At 38.9% G+C, this 19,352-nt stretch overlaps 1 protein-coding gene across 1 annotated transcript in view; it reads left to right on the top strand.

Moving 5' to 3' along the window:
* Nucleotides 1-19,352, top strand: part of AGBL4 (AGBL carboxypeptidase 4) — a 1,519,087-nt gene that overhangs the window by 1,173,166 nt on the left and 326,569 nt on the right. The window lies entirely within an intron of this gene.

The raw sequence follows: 19,352 nt of genomic DNA, 5'->3' as shown, positions 1-19,352 counted from the left end.
TGGAGGCTTTTAACCCTTGTTCTCTATAGTTGATGGAGGTGACTTGAGGATATTATATTTTTTTTTAAATCAGACAGCTGGTTTTCAAAGCAGCCACCAATATATTTCAAAGATCAGTAGTATAGTGCTTCACTAAGCTACCGAGGGCGTGGGTTAGTGGCCCCCAGGTGACAGTCAGAAGAGAGTTGCTAGAGAACAGATTGATTTTCTCCCCTTCTCTAATAGTTAGGTAGTGTGGTGAGATCACATCACACCACACCGATGGTTTTATTATGACCTTTGAAAGCATCCGCAAGTAGAGAGGAAGGGATAGTTTATGACATATCTCCACCTCTCTGTTAGTCTACGGGTCATCATGTTTATAATATATGATCTTCACGAAATGTGGAACTGTAAAGTTTAGGATTAGTTAAACATAATACAAACTCTAACACATTTTCCAGCTGCACTATTTTTTGTGTTTGTTTTCCACAATTGCACGTGCAGTAAATAAACCCATAATAGTCATATTAGCAGATATGGTTCTACATGATGCAGCTTTTATTCATACAGTTACTTAAACAATGGTATTTTAAAGCGAGAAATTGTGTTATTTTGAGCTCACTTTGTACAACAAAGTGCAAGCTGGAGCAACGTAGAACCGCTAAATATTGTGATACTTTTAAGATTTTTTTATGAGTAGACAAGCCAAGTCAGCTGGAGTCTATTAAAGGACCACTCCACAAACATAAAGCACTTCAGCTTGCTTAAGTGCTTTATGTGTGAAGAGTGTTTCCCCTTTTTTTCGTTTTAACAAAAGGGCAGATTTTGACAGAAATTGATACTTTTATAACTGTAACTTGTTACAACGCCCAGGCTGCCAATCAGACAACCGGTCCTGTTCATTCCTAGTTTGTTTAGCTCAGTGAAGATGAACTCAAAAGGCAGCAATTGCTCAGAGCACCTGCCTTGCAAAGACTTCTCATTGAGCTGGATTTGGGAAATCTGTGATTGGACAGACACAGAAAGTCTGGGTGGGGTTAGAAGGGGAGGGCTTGAAAAGGCTGCAGACTTTGGAGATTAGACTTAGGCTTTTGTTTTCAGAGGAATAGGTTTTCGAATAAAAATTATCTCAATTGTTAATTTGTCTGAATTCCGAATTTCAAATGGGAAGCCGACGGAATGAACATTCGGTGAGCATTCGTTTGACTCACTCCCATCATATTTATTACACAGATATGTGATGGGAGTGAGCTGAATGAAGACTCCCTGAACTGACTTATTAAGCCTTTTAATCAAAGATTGGGGAGGGGTATGGGTATGGGATGGGACTGGAGTTCAAATCAGGAATACTGGAAAAGTGCATTGGGCATGTCTGACAGAATTACACATGTACAGTTGAAAGATCTCTTTACCTTGCCAAATCCCGACATCGGGAGAAGTGAAGAGAGAGAGCTCCATTTCAGACTGGCCATTAGTGAACTGCTCTGAAACTGAGCTGGGTGGTGTTGGTGGGGGGAAGGGGAAGGGAGGAGGGAAGGGCTGAAGAAACTCCCCTAGCTGAGAGGCATGCCCAAAAATGCAATTTAGTCTTGGTAGACAAATCCAGCACAGACTTGACAAATGGTTCAATACTGTAAGAAAAAGGGAAATTTTGTAGATTAATCATTTGGAAAGTTATTTTTAACAGTATTCAATAATTTGAAAAGCTCATTTAATTGATGCCTCAATGTCATATGAATACAACACACAAAAACCATGTATGTACAAACACCGTCTTCTGACTGTCACCTGAGGCCACCAACCCACTCTCTATACTATGGATATTTCGAAATATAGGAGGCTGCTTTGAAAACAGCTGCCTGATTAAAAAAAAATCTGATATCCTCAAATCTCCTCCACCAGCTGTATAGACCCAGGGCCAAGAGCCCCGAACCAGTGCTTCAGGCCCCACCAAGCTTCCCTCTACCCCCAACTGCAGACAAACTGCAGACATTTTTACCCACTGCCTAACAGTAATAGAATTGTATAGACTGCAGGCACAGCTCTGTCTGGGCCATGTCCCTCTATGGGACCAGCCACATTACACCACTACCCATATGACCATTGGTTCTCTAAGCTGAGAGGTGTGCCCAATAATGTAATCAGCCCACGTTTATGATAAGTTTGTAAATGTTTTACTTTCCAAAGTTTTTCTTTAGTAAATTCATTTTCAAGTGATGCATGTCATTTTAACCTGTCCCCTCAACAATGTGTATTTGCAAAGCTAGAGCTCTATTCTGTACATTTGAACCTGCATAGAGACTGTAAGTGTAAGCCCACTATCTCTTCCAATACTTACAGTAATGTTTGTAGGTCCAACTTCATGGCTGCATTCTTACAGCTTGGGGTGTGGGATGTTCCTATGCAGAAATGTGTACATTATAGTGGCTCTTTACTGGCTGGAAATGTAGCTTTGGATGTCCCGTATAGTACAGATACATGGTGTATCTGTACTTACTGTTTTTTTTTGTACGTTGTAATGGAGTTTTTAGGAAGATGCATTCTCAGAATGTCATCAGGTTACTTACAAATACCCATAAGCAGGTTATGTGTGCCTATGTAAATATTGCAGATCATCTATAAAATGTTGTAAGATAAAGACTACCACGTAGTCTGTAAACATTTTACGCCCCAATATTTCTGTAACACAATGACAAATTGTGTAAATTTACTTTATTTCATTTACTTGCATTCCTGTAAAGCAATATATCATGATTCAGAAAATAACGTGCTAGATATGCATCTAATATTTCATGTTATTTTTTTAACAAAGAATTGAGGAGTTGAATATGTTAGATACAAATGTTCCTGGGGTACAAGTTACTTACATTTAACTTGAAGTGGAAATCAATCAATAAATTGATTATTTTGTGTATCTGCCCCTGGCCAAATTAAATAAACAGTGCGTGCACGCTCCCTGAAGTAATTCACACCGGACACAAGTTTCAGGTTAATGAAGAACTTGAGGAATGTTTATTAGAGGGGGCGGCATGCCCCTTATAAAGCAAAATTACATCATATGCATTGTCAGAGATAACATTGATTTATGCATCAATTATTGGTTAGGGGTTAAGTGGTTGATTCATTTCTCGTCCTACCGGGTGTGATGTCACTGGCATCTTGCGAGTCTCCCCAAGATTCCAGCGCCATCTTGTTAGTGCTATTCGATGACTAAGGGAAAACTCCCCGGCCCTAGCGGCCATTTTAGGTAAACTAAATAAATCACATTATGAAGTTATAAATGCTGATCAAAACTATGAGTAAATATAAATTTTACTATATAAAAATCAGATTAATATTTCATGTCCACAACAAACTTGACCAATAAATTTAAGCCAGAGAGCTACGGATTTTACTGTAAATATAATTATAACATCATGGAAAAACAAAGTAGGCTTTCGACACATATTCAGAAAAGTGGCAAGGGTTAAACAGTGTCCGTGTGATTTGCTAAACATTTCTCTTTTATGTTGTTTACATCTGTTTGTCACTACTGTTGGTCGCTAAGCAACACTTAAGCCATGACAAATGTCCATCTTCAATGGCATCCTGTTGCCCTCGCACTACTGCAAGGAAGTCTAGAGTCCTGAGGGGGTACGTCAGATAAGTTAATGCGTTAACAGATCAGATCAGTGAGATTTCTAGCAGATGATTTATCAAAGTCTTAAGGCTGTAAAACTGCATTTAAAATAGATCTAAATGATAACACATCCTCCAGACAAGTAAAGTATCCCATTAAATGTTAAACTAGAAGTCTCAGCATAATTTCTCTCAGATAAATCCATTGCTGCTCCTTTCAATGGTTTTTACCTTTCCAATGAGGATCTTCCAAGTGCAAATATGTTCTGATTGTTCCAGATAGAAGATTTTATCATTTCATCATCATCATCATGCTCTTCATATATTGTTGGTGATATTTGTACTATTTCAGGATTTTATCACTTCTGAAAAAGAGAAAATACTTTTTTGGTAAATCTGTATGAAACGTATGCCCCTACTTTCAGGAGACATTTTGCTTTGAGATCACTGTAGATACCATCATTAGAATTCTTCTTTGAGTCCTTAATTTTGTATGATGCAACTATTAATTTATGGACTGTAATTATTTAAAAGGACTGGTCTTAGAGAAACATTTTAACCGTGGAGCAGTGAGCAGGAACATTCTTTGCTTTGCTGTGTTTAAAACATAAACAAACCATTTGCCCTAAAAAAGATCAGATTTCTTTCACAGAGATTATCAAATCAGATTATATTTGTTTCCTGGTCACTCTGAGGTAGGAGGTTTGTACTGCATAACATTCCCATCCCCTTCTGCCCCCCAGATCTGTCACTTTCAGTAACTAACTCGTTAGCTTACCAACTTGGTGACCGATGACATTTACGACGGGCCGGAGTATGCACCTCAACAGGTCCCCCTCTCTGCCACAGTGTCTTTCCTGCAGCCTATCTGTACGTAAGCAGCTGCTGAAACTCGTCCATGTAGGCCGAAATCAGCCACTGTGTCCAAACATCGGTATAAATGTGCAACTGAATGATAAATGTAATTTCTTCTAGCTGTCTTAATTCCTACATTTTGGTATACCAAAGGCAGAGTGGTGGTGGAGTATCATGCCTCCAGTGCAGTGGAATAGCATGTTTAAGTACATAAAAATTGGGTATGGTCAGGGAGAAGGAGAAAGGTAGCAGTTTGCAACTTTGGTGGATTATCTGAGAATTTCTGTAGGAGGGCATGAATAGCCTCCCAAAGTGGTCTGATCTTTGGGCAGTCCAACAATATATGTAGCAACGTGCCTGCAGAAAAATGACAATGCCAGCATAGGCCATCTAAGTTAGAATTGATGGTTTTCAGGAGTTGTGGTGTTTTATACCACTGTGATAGCACCTTGCATGCTTTTCCTGTGTCTTGTTTGCCAGGGCACAGTGGTGCACCAAGTCACAGATCTTTTTTCCACTAGTTAGCATCAAGGTTTTCCCAATGGCAGTGTCCCATTTATGCATACATTGTGATGATGGTAGGTTCCTGTTAAGCTGAAGTGTAAAATATAAAAGTGAGATTGTGTGTCGCATGGGTTCCGGATCATCACATAGAAGCTCAAATGAGGCTAACTGTCTATGTAAGTCTGGTTGTTGGGGTATGGAATTAATGAACCCTTTCAATTTAGTTGTCCATAAACGTTTGCATAATTGAACAGGGGGTGTCCATTAGTTCTTTGTTTAATGGTATCATCATGTGTCAGATTTGTGGGTGCATCTGTGGGAATAGGCAGAAAAAGACTTTGGTGTCCATATTAGCCACCTACCCATGGTGGAGTCCATACACAGCAAAGCTCTAAGGGGTCTTTGCAGTTGATTTTGTTCAACATCTTTCCACAGTTTATGTACCCCATCTTTATCATTATCTTTTTATTTCTGTTTCCACTCTACACTATTCTATTTCTTTACATGTCCTCTTCTTCATCAGGTTCTGTTCCAAATGATGCCTTCCTACACTTTCTTTTCCCCACATTTTTCCCTTAATTTTCTACTTTTTATTTTCTTTTATAGACATGTTGTTTCATCTCTATCTTTCTTGCCACACTTTTTGGCTCCTATTGGTATGCAACATCAATGAGAGAGTTACTTTGAGAGATGCAATAAAATTACGAGAAGACGGCTAAACAATTCAGGCATGGGATTGAGGGAAGCAATGCCCAGAAATAAATACTCAAGTCTCTGATCCAAAGGCCTGGCAAATATATAACAAAAGCAATATGTGTGGACAAATCCAAGAGTTTCCAGGTTTGCATTTGAGCAACAGAAGGTTGAGAAATGTGTTGCCGACACCTTTAGCATACAAAGCATTTACAAATTGATTTAGGAGGTCAAAGGGTAGAAATGTTGAAACAATTACCAAGGACCAAGCAAAGTGCTAGTTAAAAAATAAAAATCCAATATCCTGCTTATTTTGAATGCAAAACTGTACTCTGAAGGTTACCTGTCTATAAAGTCACTTGAAATAGATTTTGGCATAAAGTAATCTGCTTAATCTCTCTTTTTCCTACCCCTGCCGTGTCTCATTACCTCCGCAGCAGCAGGTGACGCCCGAAAGCTTATAAAAACCTGGGAATGTCATCGCAGATTAAACGCTCTCCGTGCCGCTGAAAGGTTTATTGAGATGAAATGGTTAAGTGGAGTTTATTTGTTCATGGAAAGGGCAATATAAGGAGCTGTCTCTCTGGGTTTCGTTAGGAAGATTATTTCCTATCTGTATAATTTATTTTCTTTTTTTTTTTTTGCAAAGTCAAGAAAACACATATTTGACAAATATCAGGAGCACGTAAGCATCTCCTGTCCTCTAAACCAGTGTTTTCCAACCCAGTCCTCAAGGCACACCTACCAGTCCAGGATTTAAGGATTACCCAGTTTTGTCTAAGGTGTTTTTAGAAAAAAAAGAAAAAACACCTTAGAAAAAACTGGGTAATCTTTAAATCCTGGACTGGTAGGTGTGCCTTGAGGACTGGGTTGGGAAACACTGCTCTAAACACCTGACTTTGCTGCAATAAAGTTTGTAATGCTGATAGGTTCTTTCCTATTGACCCTGGAAAAGGGGCACGTTGCAATGCACACTAAAAGCACTCAAATATATAAATAATAATCTAAAGTCATACATAGATTGGAAAACCCACAGCACATCGAAGCTTGCTGTATAAGCTAATTATGGTTAATTAGCAATTAACAGAAATAATTAACACACTTGAATGCCGTTTATATGGTAACATTCACCAGATTACTGATCAATGATAATATTTATCAATATTTACAGTGTGCCGATACAGACTTGATCACAATCTATTGTTTGACACTTATTGACATATTCACGGCTGCCGATTAGTAAGTTAAAAATGTTAATGCAATCGCAACCACATATTTTTAATGTTTTTCTGCAACATTTTGGGTGTTTTGAGTTTGGCATCAAGATCCTTAAACTTTGTGTTACTCTAATCATTCACACTTAAAGGTGTACTCCAAGCGTCATTACCACTTGAGTGATTTGAAGTGGTGATGGTGCCTAGAGTGTTTATGTGCAACAATTTGCTTTAAAACACTACACATACAGATCTTGAGACTCGACCTTCGGCAGCATCAATCATCAGCCAGCCCAGAATATCAAATCTGTGCAAGGCTGGCATCTGATGGCAGCATTCTGGTGCAAGGCAGCCATTAACGCCATGACCCCACCAGGCCTCCCCTCAGTCTGCCCTTCATGTTTTTTCTCCTCCTCAGCAAAGTAAAAGTGGGCTGAGGGAAAAAAAGGCACTGGGAAAAAATATACTTTTGGTATACGGGAAGGGGGGAACTGCAAAAAGGTTTACTCCATTACTCCAAGGGTTATGGTTGCACTGGTTTTTTGTTTGGAGTGACCCCTTAAGTCATCGCTATCACGCCAGATTTATCAATACATTGATGGAGCCATTTTTCCCTTATTAAATTCATCTGCCGAAACTTCTTAAACCACTGATAGCACTTCTCAACAAATTTACTAATACCCACAAATGATCAAACTTAACAATCAGCATAAGCAAACACTGTTTACACATTTAAAGGGACACTCCAAGCACCACAACTACTTGCGTCACTGGCTATCCACTTCAAGCAACTCTCTGGCAAGTTCAGCTTTTTCAAAAGCTTTTTATTGAGCACCTGTGTGTGCAGGGCAGGGTTATATGCTCAAAGTCTGGACAAATAAAATAGACAGAAAGACAACAAAAAATATTTAACATTTATCTAAGTGGCACATATTGTATATGTAGGATCCCAAGCAGTTTTGTGTATACAAAAATATTTTGTGTTTACATTTAACATTTTAAATCATTTGTTCATCCGTTATATAAATAGTGTGGATATACTTTGCTTATGAGATTACATAGTATTTTTTTTTTTGCAATATTTCAGACAGTGACCACACTTTTTTTAAAACAATTTTTAGAATTCAAGCAGAGATACAATAGACAGTAGATGTAACAAAATGGATAGATTGAAATAGAGTAAAACCCAGTATATGGGTAACTAGGGATGTGCATGGGCAAAAAATTCGGATCGCACTTAAGAAATTCGGGACTTCGGCAATTCGGCACTTCGGTTTGACACTTCTGAAATTCAGGACTTCAGCAATTTGGCACTTCAACACTTCGGGTCGGTTCAGCACTTCCGAAATTCAGGACTTCAGCAATTTGGCACTTCAACACTTCGGGTCGGTTCAGCACTTCCGAAATTCAGGACTTCGGCAATTCGGCACTTCCGTTCGGTTCAGCACTTCCGAAATTCGGGACTTCGGCACTTCGGGAATTCGGCACTTCAGGACTTTGGCAATTCGGGACTTTGGCAATTCCCTAACCCTAGCCCTAACTCTAACCCTAACTCTAACCCTACCCCTAACCCTACCCCTAACCTAGCCCCTAACTCCAACCCTACCCCTAACTCTACCCCATGATACTCTTCAGCGTGGCCGATTGATGTTCGAATTTCAAATGAATTGTGGTTTATAAAACCCGAAGCCTTGCTTCTCACTTGTCCTATTACAGTGTCAGTAGCCGTCTACTTCGTTGACATTGCACTATGACCTGGCTTTATCTGAGTTCTCTGATTTGGTGTGTCGGAACCCTGGCCTGTTTTTTTTTTAATGTTATCTACCTTTGTTTTACCGACATTAGCGTCGATTTAATATTTTACATTTTGAAAACTTTTTAAATAATCACAATCTGTTAAAAAAAAAAAAAAAAAATTCAAATGATTTGTCTACCAAAATGCATATGGACTTTAATGGTGACTTCTATAGATAAATCATTCGAAAGGTTTTTCTAAGAGATTGGGATCATTTGAAAAGCTTGTTCAAAAATATTAAACCAAACGTTTACGTTGCCAAATCCCCATAATTTCCTGTTAAATGACTAATCTTGTAAGGCTACGTAGGTCACCTATCAAGCTATCATTTTACTACATGTAGCTCTTGTTTTTAATGGCCACCACTATACTATACTTTGCAAATGTAGCTAATGCACGGAATATTCAATATTTAGCAGGATACTACACTATACTACATACTGCAGTTGTTTCCCCAGATTTAAAGGGACACTCCACTACCACAATAAGTAAACACTATTTGTAGATACACCACCCAATAAAGCATGCACTAGATTATGCATTTTCTCATTGAGAGTATATCTAAAAACAGCTTGCAAATGCTGCAGATCTCTTGCTTGCAGACTTTGCAATCCCTCCCCTTCTAAACCCGCCCAGACTTTCTGTGGCTGTCCAATCACAGACTTCCCAATGCAGCTCAATGAGAAGTCTTTGCAAGGCAGGTGCTCTGGGCAAATCAGAGTAAAGGCTCTGATCCAGGAGTCTCTATTGGGGACTAGTGGGTCAGTAGCAGTATTCCTGTTCCTTAGGTGGAAACAGGAATAAAACAGGACAGGAAAAAATGGGGAGACTGAAGTAGCGTAAGGAGTATTTATATACACACCCCAATCAATATCCAGCTATGAAAACCACCATAGCTAATCCTCAAATAGGGTAAAACCCTAGGCTGCATACAATTTTAGCTTCATGGATAGAGTAAATCAGGTAAAATAAGGTAAAAGACGTATCCAGGCAAAGGAAAGAAGGCGAATAAACCCCTAAAAGAGGATTCCCCCAAACAGCCCCAAACAGAAACCACCGATTCTAGTGTTCTGTCCCTATTACCTCGGCACTGTGGAAAACCACAGACGCCTACCTGTAAACCTTCTCCCTTCCAGGTAGGCGTCTGTGGTTTTCCACAGTGCCGAGGTAATAGGGACAGAACACTAGAATCAGTGGTTTCTGTTTGGGGCTGTTTGGGGTATCCTCCTTTAGGGGTTTATACTCCTTTCCTTTGCCCGGATACGTCTTTTACCTTATTTTACCTGACTTACTCTATCCATTAAGCTAAGATTGTATGCAGCCTAGGCTTTTACCCTATTTTGAGGATTATCTACGGTGGATTTCATAGCTGGACATTTTGATTGGGGCGTGTATATACATACTCCTTACGCTACCTCAGTCTCCCCATTTTTTCCTGTCCTGTTTTATTCCCATTTCCCCTTAGGACTATTAAAAGGTAGGGACCCCCTTCCAATCTATATTACTCTCCCACTTAGGACTCTTTAGTCCACCCTTCTTCTTTATATCCGGTGCTCTAGGCAATTGCTGCCTCTTGAGTTTATCTCCATTGAGCTAACCAAACCAGGAAGTAACAGGACCTGATGCCTGATTGACAGCCAGGGGGGTGTAACAAGGTTAATTTCTAAAAGGGCCAAATTCTGTTGAAATCTGAACTATTTATAAAAGGAAAAAAGTGGGCACACTTCATACATAAAGTTGCTAAGCTCGTGTTGGAAATGTTCCTTTAATGTTTTTTGTTTTTTTTTGAGATTGCAGCAATAAATGCAATGTACGCCAGATTTGTAAGACAGGATAAAACAACATGACAATATCGAAAAGCATAAAGTCAAAACCCATTAATTCAGCTGCATATTGCAGATGTTAATGGTAAACAGAGTGGTAAAAGTATAATCACCAATTCCTTGACAAATCTTCCTTGTTAGTGTATATCAAAGCTTTTGGCAGAGCAAATCATTGCACTAAACTGTGATCACTCTGCGGGGATGCTGGAGGCCCCGGACAGCACTTGTCTCTGTGATAATTCATTGTACATTATCTAGTATATGTATCCCTGTTTGTGCATAATATGTTGTCACTTCATAAATAAATTAAAATCATAATAATCATTGACGAGAAATATAAAATGTAACACTTGGCTTTTAGATTAAGTTAAATCCGCACATTGAATGCCTTTTTTTTCCACACTCTAAATAATACAGTTTCTCCGACTCAGGAGAAGCTGCTAAGTTTAAAAAATGCATACTTTTAATAGAAATACTTCTCTCTTTCGTTAAATTAAATCTCCAAAGCCCAGTAGCATTTTTGGTGCTTATATGTAAATGTCAGTAGGGATTTGAGATTAAAAGCTGTATTTTTATACAAGTCAATGAAGATCTCCGTAGGATAAAGAATTTTTCAAATAGAAATTCCTCTAGCGTTCCAGGAAGACAGTTATTCAGAACTCTGTATACTCAAAAGGAAATATCACTCTTAGCTTGACTATCCCTTTATTGGAACATTTTAATTAACCCCTTCTGCCTCTAGAGGTGCCTTTAACCTTCAAAAGAAATATGCTTTTTAACGGGTTTATGACTCTTTTTCACCTTCATTAAAATTTCCTTGAGTTTGGCTGCTGGCTTAAACGTACTTCATCATCATACTTAAAAAAAAAAAAAGGTGTTTCAAGAAAAAAATGAGTTTATATATTTCCTTAAAGTTCTATGTTCTTGAAGATCCTTTTATTGAAATTAAACCCAGGAAGTAAATTTAAAATGTATCTTAAGTACGTCTCAAAAAAATAAATACATAATGTGCTTATGACATCACTAACAGGAAAGGCTATCTCTGGAATTTTAGCCAGCAGAGCATCCTGAGAATTAAAGTTCACAACTGTCCAAAAATGTTTAATTAAGGACACATGACATATGTGACATGTCATGATTCCCTTTTATTCCAGAAGTTTGGTCCTTAAGGGGTTAAAGGAACTTTAAAGTATTAGGAATATAAATGTGTATTCCTAAAGCTATGGTGCCATGGTGGCCATTTAGGTAACCGGCTCCCACCTGTACTTGTGAGACCATCTGATTTTATTCTTCTGTTCACTTGTCCTGTCATCCATTGTCCTACTGATTTCTGACATTCTGACCCCTGTTACTTACAAACCTACACTGCCTAAACTGACCCCTGTTACTTACAAACCTACACTGCCTCGACTGACCACGTCTTTGGATTCTTCCTAACGGTACTTCACTACTGGTATTGTTCTGCATGTCGGGTTCCTTCTGCTCCAAACCCCTGACATTCTCCGAGTCAACTATAGGTTAAATTGCAATCCAACGTTAATGTCTCATCGATAACATTTTCTGATTTATTCATAAACCAGTGGGGTTTGGTCAAAGTTTCACCACAACTTATTTAGTACTCAATTAGCTATATGTCGAGAGGAAAACTTCAACTCGTAAACCAGAAACAGCACAGTGATGGTGGTACCCATTTGGTCTATGGTCATTGGCTCCTTTGAATGACTATCCATGCTTTGTTTCCAAAATCTGAATGAAAGCAGGGCTCTATAGCTAAGAATTTCTGCCGAAATGAAGACTGATGCCTGATACATTATTTCTGTCTGTGTGCTCATGCCGAGCTGGGCATTCTTGGAGAATTTTAGAAACATCTCTAAATTACTTTGCTAAAGACAGGCTTTTTTTCCGAAGAACAACCTTAAATTATATAGAATATGTACAACAGTAAAATTTTAAATAGGACTAACGTTTTAAATTCACTTAGAATTCCTAAATAATCCTTACCGGCATTTACCCTTGTATGTGTGTGTTGATATTTCCCGCTTGTATAATGATAGAATCAGTGGTGTACCTAGGGCATGTGGCACCCGGGGCGGGTCCTGGGTTTGGCACCCCTCCTCCCTCCCTCCAAAATCCCCCGCCGCCCCCCAATAAAACACCTACTAAATTTTTAACATTTGTTATATTTTTTTAATTTTTAAAAAAAATGTATTGAACAAATTTGTAAACTTTTTAAAACCCCTGCTCCCTTCTACAAAATCCCTGCACCCACTCACACACAGTTACAGGCAGACAGTCACACACAGTTACAAGCAGACAGTCACACGCACACAGTCACATGCAGACAGTCACACATATAGTCACAGGCAGTCATACACACAGTTACAGGTAGAGACTTACACACACACAGTCAGTTACAAACAGTTGCACACTGTTACAGGCAGACAGTCATGCACATAGTTACAGCCACACACACAGTTACAGGCAGTTACACACACAGTCAGTTACAGGCAGCCACACACACATTTACATGCAGACAGTCTCACACACACACAGTCACAGGCAGACAGTAACACACAGTTACAGGCAGCATCACACAGTCACAGGCAGACTGTCACACACAGTCACAAGCAGTCACACACACACAGTTACAGGCATGCAGTCACACACACACACACACACAGTTACAGGTAGACAGTTACGCACACACAGTTACAGGTAGACAGTTACGCACACACAAACAGTTACAGGCAGACCGTTACACACACACACAGTTACAGGCATGCAGTCACACACACACACACACAGTTACAGGTAGACAGTTACGCACACACATTTACAGGTAGACAGTTACGCACACACAAACAGTTACAGGCATGCAGTCACACACACACACACAGTTACAGGTAGACAGTTACGCACACACAGTTACAGGCAGACAGTTACACACACGTACACACAGTTACAGGCAGACAGTTACACACACACACACACGTATTTACAGGCAGACCGTTATACACACACACACACACACACACAGTTACAGACACACACACAAGACAGACAGTCACACACACACACACACACAGTTACAGACAGACAGTCACACACACACAGTTACAGGTAGACAGTTACGCACACACACAGTTACAGGCAAACAGTTACACACACGTACACACAGTTACAGGCAGACAGTTACAGACACACCCACATATTTGCAAGCAGACAGTTATACACACACACACACACACAGTTACAGACACACACACAAGACAGACAGTCACACACACACAGTTACAGACAGTCACACACACACACACACACACACACACACACAAACACACACACAGTTACAGGCAGTTACACACACACAGTTACAGGCAGACAGTTACACACACACACACAGTTACAGGCAGTAACACACACACACACAGTTACACACACACACACACACACACACACACACACACACACACAGTTACAGGCAGTTACACACACACACTCTTATACTTACTTACAGTGTGGGCTGGAGGAGTGGATTCCTTGAAGTCCTTTCCTGGGTGGAGGAACAGGGATTTCTTCTTGCTGATCCTCCATGTGCAGCAGTAACAGCAGCGGTAAGGGCAGTGTTAAGCCCTGCCCCCGCTCTCGGATAGGCCACACCCCTAAATGTACATAGCTCCACCCCCTTCTTCCTACCGTGCAGCCAGTTAAGCTTGCTGGTCTCTCCGTGTGAGCTGTGTGACACCCCAGCTGCCATGGGGTGCAGCTCACACAGCCCCCTCCAGCCCCAAGACCAGGGTCAAGGCACCCCCCTATCAGGTGGCACCCGGGGCGGACCGCCCCCTCCGCCCCCCCCTTAGTCCGCCACTGGATAGAATGTCAGCTTGTTTGAGCAAGGTTCTCTTCATCCTATTGTTCCTGTTAGATTTTGTAATTGTCTAATTTATTGTTAAATCTCCCCCTCCTATAATATTGTAAAGCGCTACTGAATTTGTTGGCGCTATATAAATGCCAAAACTAAAAATAGTAATAAATAGTCATAAATGGCTGATAGCACTAAATTAGAAAGGAGAAAAGATGCCACTATAATTGGAGATTGGAATTGTTAACAAATACCAAAACTAACATAAGGTAACTGACAAAAAAAAATAATAATTATCAAATGCCGGGCTGCATCACATACAAAGGAGCAACTTAATTATACATAAAAAATACAAAATGGTATGTGAGCGCTCCAAAAGTAAAATATAATAAAATAGTGACCACTGAAGCACTGTACCCCAATCAATATATCAATAAAAACAAAATAGGACCTGGTAGCAACACAGGGTTAATATAAATTAATAAGTGAAGAGCATTAATAATATTGCCCTGTGTCAAAAGTGTAAAACATTATTTATTGAACATAAGCTGCTCTGGCTGATCCCCAGGGTATTTATATAATATTTTCTACTCTGGGTTATCACCATTGCTACCCCCCTTAGCCCAGACCTGGTAGCCTGGTTGGTTTATGAGCTCCCCCGACAGGGATAGTGCAGGAGCTGGGGGACTGTTTATCTTTCTTTTTATATTTTATATATATTTTTTATATGTGCACAATTTTTCACCAGTAGCCATTTTACCAGTGTTTAGGGGGCCCCACACTGTGCCTATTTTTTCCTAAACATCTACTCTGGACTTTTGTGTTGCCGGTATATACATTTTTGCAGTATTGATTGGAATTGTTATGCAGAGAAATAGAGCATTAGAATGGAACGATGGACAAGCAGGTTCATATGATGTCCCGAAGTATAGATGGTTGATTTGGGATAATTGCATATCGAACCCTGATCATAAGGTGCTATAGCACTAAATTGGAAAGGAGAAAAGATGCTGCTGCGGTCAGAGATTGGAATTGTCAGGCAGAGAAATAGAGCATTGGAGTAGAATGTTGGACATGGAGGTTCATCTGATGTCCCGAAGTTTAGATGGTGGATTTAGGATAATTGTATATTGAACCCTGGCCATAAAGTCTTACAGAGAAGGTGAAAGTTGCCACCTACCAGCCCTCTCCTCCTCAACTATCGGAACAACGAATGATGTGTGTATGTGGTGCATGAGTTGCCGTGTATCGATATGGACTTTAAAAAAAAAAAAAAAATATTACACTATTCAGTGTGTCATTCCTCTGCACGGAAAATGACCTGTCCTGTGGTTAAATGTTGTACAGAGAAATTAAAACTTTGTACAATTCCACTGGTATAATAGGAATTGTATAAATGACAGGAATGTTATGTTCTGTCTTGGTGTACAAAACAAATTAAACTTGTGTATGTTTTGCAAACAAAAAAGAGGAGAAAGGGAAAGAGAGAAAGAAAGAAAGGGAAAGGAAAGAAGCGAAGGAAAAAAGAAAAGGAAAAAAGAAGGAAAAGGAAAGGAAGAAGAAAGGGGAAGAAAAGGGAAAGGAGAAGGGAAAAAGGAAAAAGAAAGGGAAAAAAGAGAAGGAAAAGTGTAAAGGGAGGGGAAAAAAGGAAGAAAAAATTAAAAAAGGATTATATTCCGGGCTCTTTTTGATAGATAGGATAACCTAAAAGGAAAGAAGTAAAATGCCCTAATGAGGATAAATCTGGGTAGATGTTAGGAATTAAAGCCTGGTTACCAGAAATCCATATGTATAATGTCAACACCTGGAAATGATTGTATGTATGTATATATTTGTTTGATGTTTTTTATGTGATATATGTTAAAAAACCTATATGTTGAATAAAACCTTTTTACAACATAAAAAAAGAATACTGAAACTCGGAACACTGTGCACTGGATTATGATGTCATTAGAGTTACATTATGTCACAATGTGCGAATTGTAAACATTCTGATGTTGTCTTTGTAATTTACTCCAGGAGATGAACAGTGAAAGATTGACATGAATTTCAGTTGCTGCATAAAGCAAGACATATCTAAACTTGCGGAGTGATGAGATCGGTGATGGATTTTTAACGTTCAAGGGATACTCCACTGCCAAAATAAAGAATAAATAAAAATCTTTTTTTAGTAGATATACCAGAAATGAAAGATTTCATGCATTTAATTATGCATATTTTGAAAGGGGGCATATCTAATCAGCTTGTAAAATTTGCAGTTCTCATGTCTGCAGTCTTTGCAAGACCTCCCCTTCTAACCCCGCCCAGACTTTCTGTGGCTGTCCAATCACAGACTTCCCAATACAACTCAATGAGAAGTCTTTGCAAGGCAGGTGCTCTGGGCAATTGCTGCCCCATGAGTTTAGTCCCACTGAACTAACCAAACCAGGAAGTAACAGGACTTGTCTGTTTGAAAGCCAGGGGGGTGTAACCAGGCTAATTTATAAAGTGTCAATTTCTATTGAAATCAGCAATTTTTGCAAAATATAAAAATAGAACACATTTTTCACACATAAAGCTTTTAAGCAAAGCTAAAGTGCTTTTGGGGTCTGGAGTAACCATTTTAGCAGATCTCTTATAATGTAAAAAAAAGTAAATAAAAAAGATTATAGGATTGGGTATTTATCTAGTGGATAAATAAAAAAATATCAATGACTTCAAGAATACTTCTGTGTTGGTTTGAGTAGGATTGTAATAATATGTTTTAATTACAAATATTAATATACATTTTAGCACAAACATATAAATACTGCAATGAATAGTTGTTCACTATTTATCGCTATATTATAGTTAAGTTTAACAACATCACTTAGTGATATCAGCCCTGAATGTTATTGATTCTGTATAGAATTTAAGAGTTTTATATGAACGGAACGTGTAGTTAGTAGGAGTTTATTCACTAAGCTGGAGCTTGTTCACATTCTCCTACTTGCTATACTTTAGCACAAACTTTTAAATATTAAGTTAAAATAGTTGAATAGAAGATTTTTTAAAATTTGGCTTAAATTTAGCAAATTGGTTTCAACTTTCAAAACATCTCATTGTTTGTAATTAGTGATGTCCCGAACAGTTCGCCAGGAACCGTTCGCCGGCGAACATAGCGTGTTCGCGGTCGCGAACACGCGCGATGTTCGGTCCGCCCCCTATTCGTCATGGAGGTGGGAGGGTCTGGGAGGGAGGGTCTGCTGCTGATTGGCTGGAATGTGTCTGCTGACTGTGAGGTACAGGGTCAAAGTTTACTCAATGATGACAAATAGGGGGCGGACCGAACATCGCGCGTGTTCGCTGGCGAACGGTTCCTGGCGAACTGTTCGGGACATCACTATTTGTAATAAAAATAAATGAAAAAAATATATATAAAACTGTGTGGCCAAATTTCAAATAATTTGGAAAAAAAGCAAAATGTACCAATCAGCAGTGCAGATGTATGTGGTTCAATACAAGCTTCTATCTCTATCCTTGGATGTTTTCCAGCACAATAAGTGAAAGTAGTTTTGGAAGTGAAATTGCATTTTTTATATTGAACCCACATGTCCTATCTCTAATGTACAAGCTGTAAAATAGCATTTGAAGAATAGTCTTTGATTCTTGTTTACCAAGCTGATCATGATTCATAACTTTTCAGAAACAGTTTTTATGCTGTATTTTATTACAGTAGCATTTTCCCACGCAATGGCTAAAAAAGCACCCACGGTTAGACTACGGAAAACTTGCCAAGTTCCTGTCCTAACATTCAGAATTCTTACTCTTGTTTGTTTTGACGGTATACTCACTAATATATTATATATTATATTTTAAATTTTAAAAAAAATCTTTAAAATGTATTATGTTGCAGTATTTGCACCATTTAATGACCCTTCTTTGGATATGTCTACCTGAAGACTTTGCACCATTTAATGACCCTTCTTTGGATTTGTCTACCTGAAGACTTTGCACCATTTAATGACCCGTCTTTGGATATGTCTACCTGAAGACTTTGCACCATTTAATGACCCTTCTTTGGATATGTCTACCTGAAGACTTTGCACCATTTAATGACCCGTCTTTGGATATGTCTACCTGAAGACTTTGCACCATTTAATGACCCTTCTTTGGATATGTCTACCTGAAGACTTTGCACCATTTAATGACCCGTCTTTGGATATGTCTGCCTGAAGACTTTGCACGATTTAATAACCTTTCTTTGGATATGTCTACCTGAAGACTTGCACCATTTAATGATCCATCTTTGGATATGTCTACCTGAAGACTTTGCACCATTTAATGACCCTTCTGTGGATATGTCTACCTAAAGACTTTGCACCATTTAATGACCCTTGTTTGGATATGTCTACCTGAAGACTTTGCACCATTTAATGACCCTTTTTTGGATATGTCTACCTGAAGACTTTGCACCATTTAATGACCCTTCTTTGGATATGTCTACCTGAAGACATAGTCTCTAGACTATTTTTATTGATCGATAAACTGCCATGAACACTTACTATTAATCTCAGTTGTCAGTATTCTGATTATGAATACTGCTTTCTACCATTGTATATTTATTGTTACATTTTTTGAGATAATTAGTCTCAGGTCTGGGCACTTTTCTTTTTCTGTTGGTATCAGTCAAATTCCATGCAACGTAATATTCTTTTTAGTTTATTTTTTGCTCCAGATTAACAATTTAACATAGCTAGATCCCAGATCCAATATACGCAACTGTTCCTCTAGTTTCAATCATTGCTTGTCTGGTTCACTGCGATAATGATACTCTGTATTGTCATGGAATGCTGCTTTTTCAAGCTTCCTTCCATAAGGAACCCTGCAATGTATCAACACAATTAAAACTTTTTCCAAACCTTAATTGTATTGAAGCATTGCTGTGTCCTTCGTATGAATGTAAAGACCACATGCAGATAATCAGATCATTGTGAGTACAGTGCTTGGGGTCTTAGGGCTGGTACGTTAAACCGAGGACTACCTTT

Source organism: Pelobates fuscus, chromosome 7 (assembly GCF_036172605.1).
Source record: "Pelobates fuscus isolate aPelFus1 chromosome 7, aPelFus1.pri, whole genome shotgun sequence".
Lineage (NCBI taxonomy): Eukaryota > Metazoa > Chordata > Amphibia > Anura > Pelobatidae > Pelobates > Pelobates fuscus.
The sequence above is the reverse complement of the archived record's forward strand: the minus strand, read 5'-3'. Positions and strand labels throughout refer to the sequence as shown.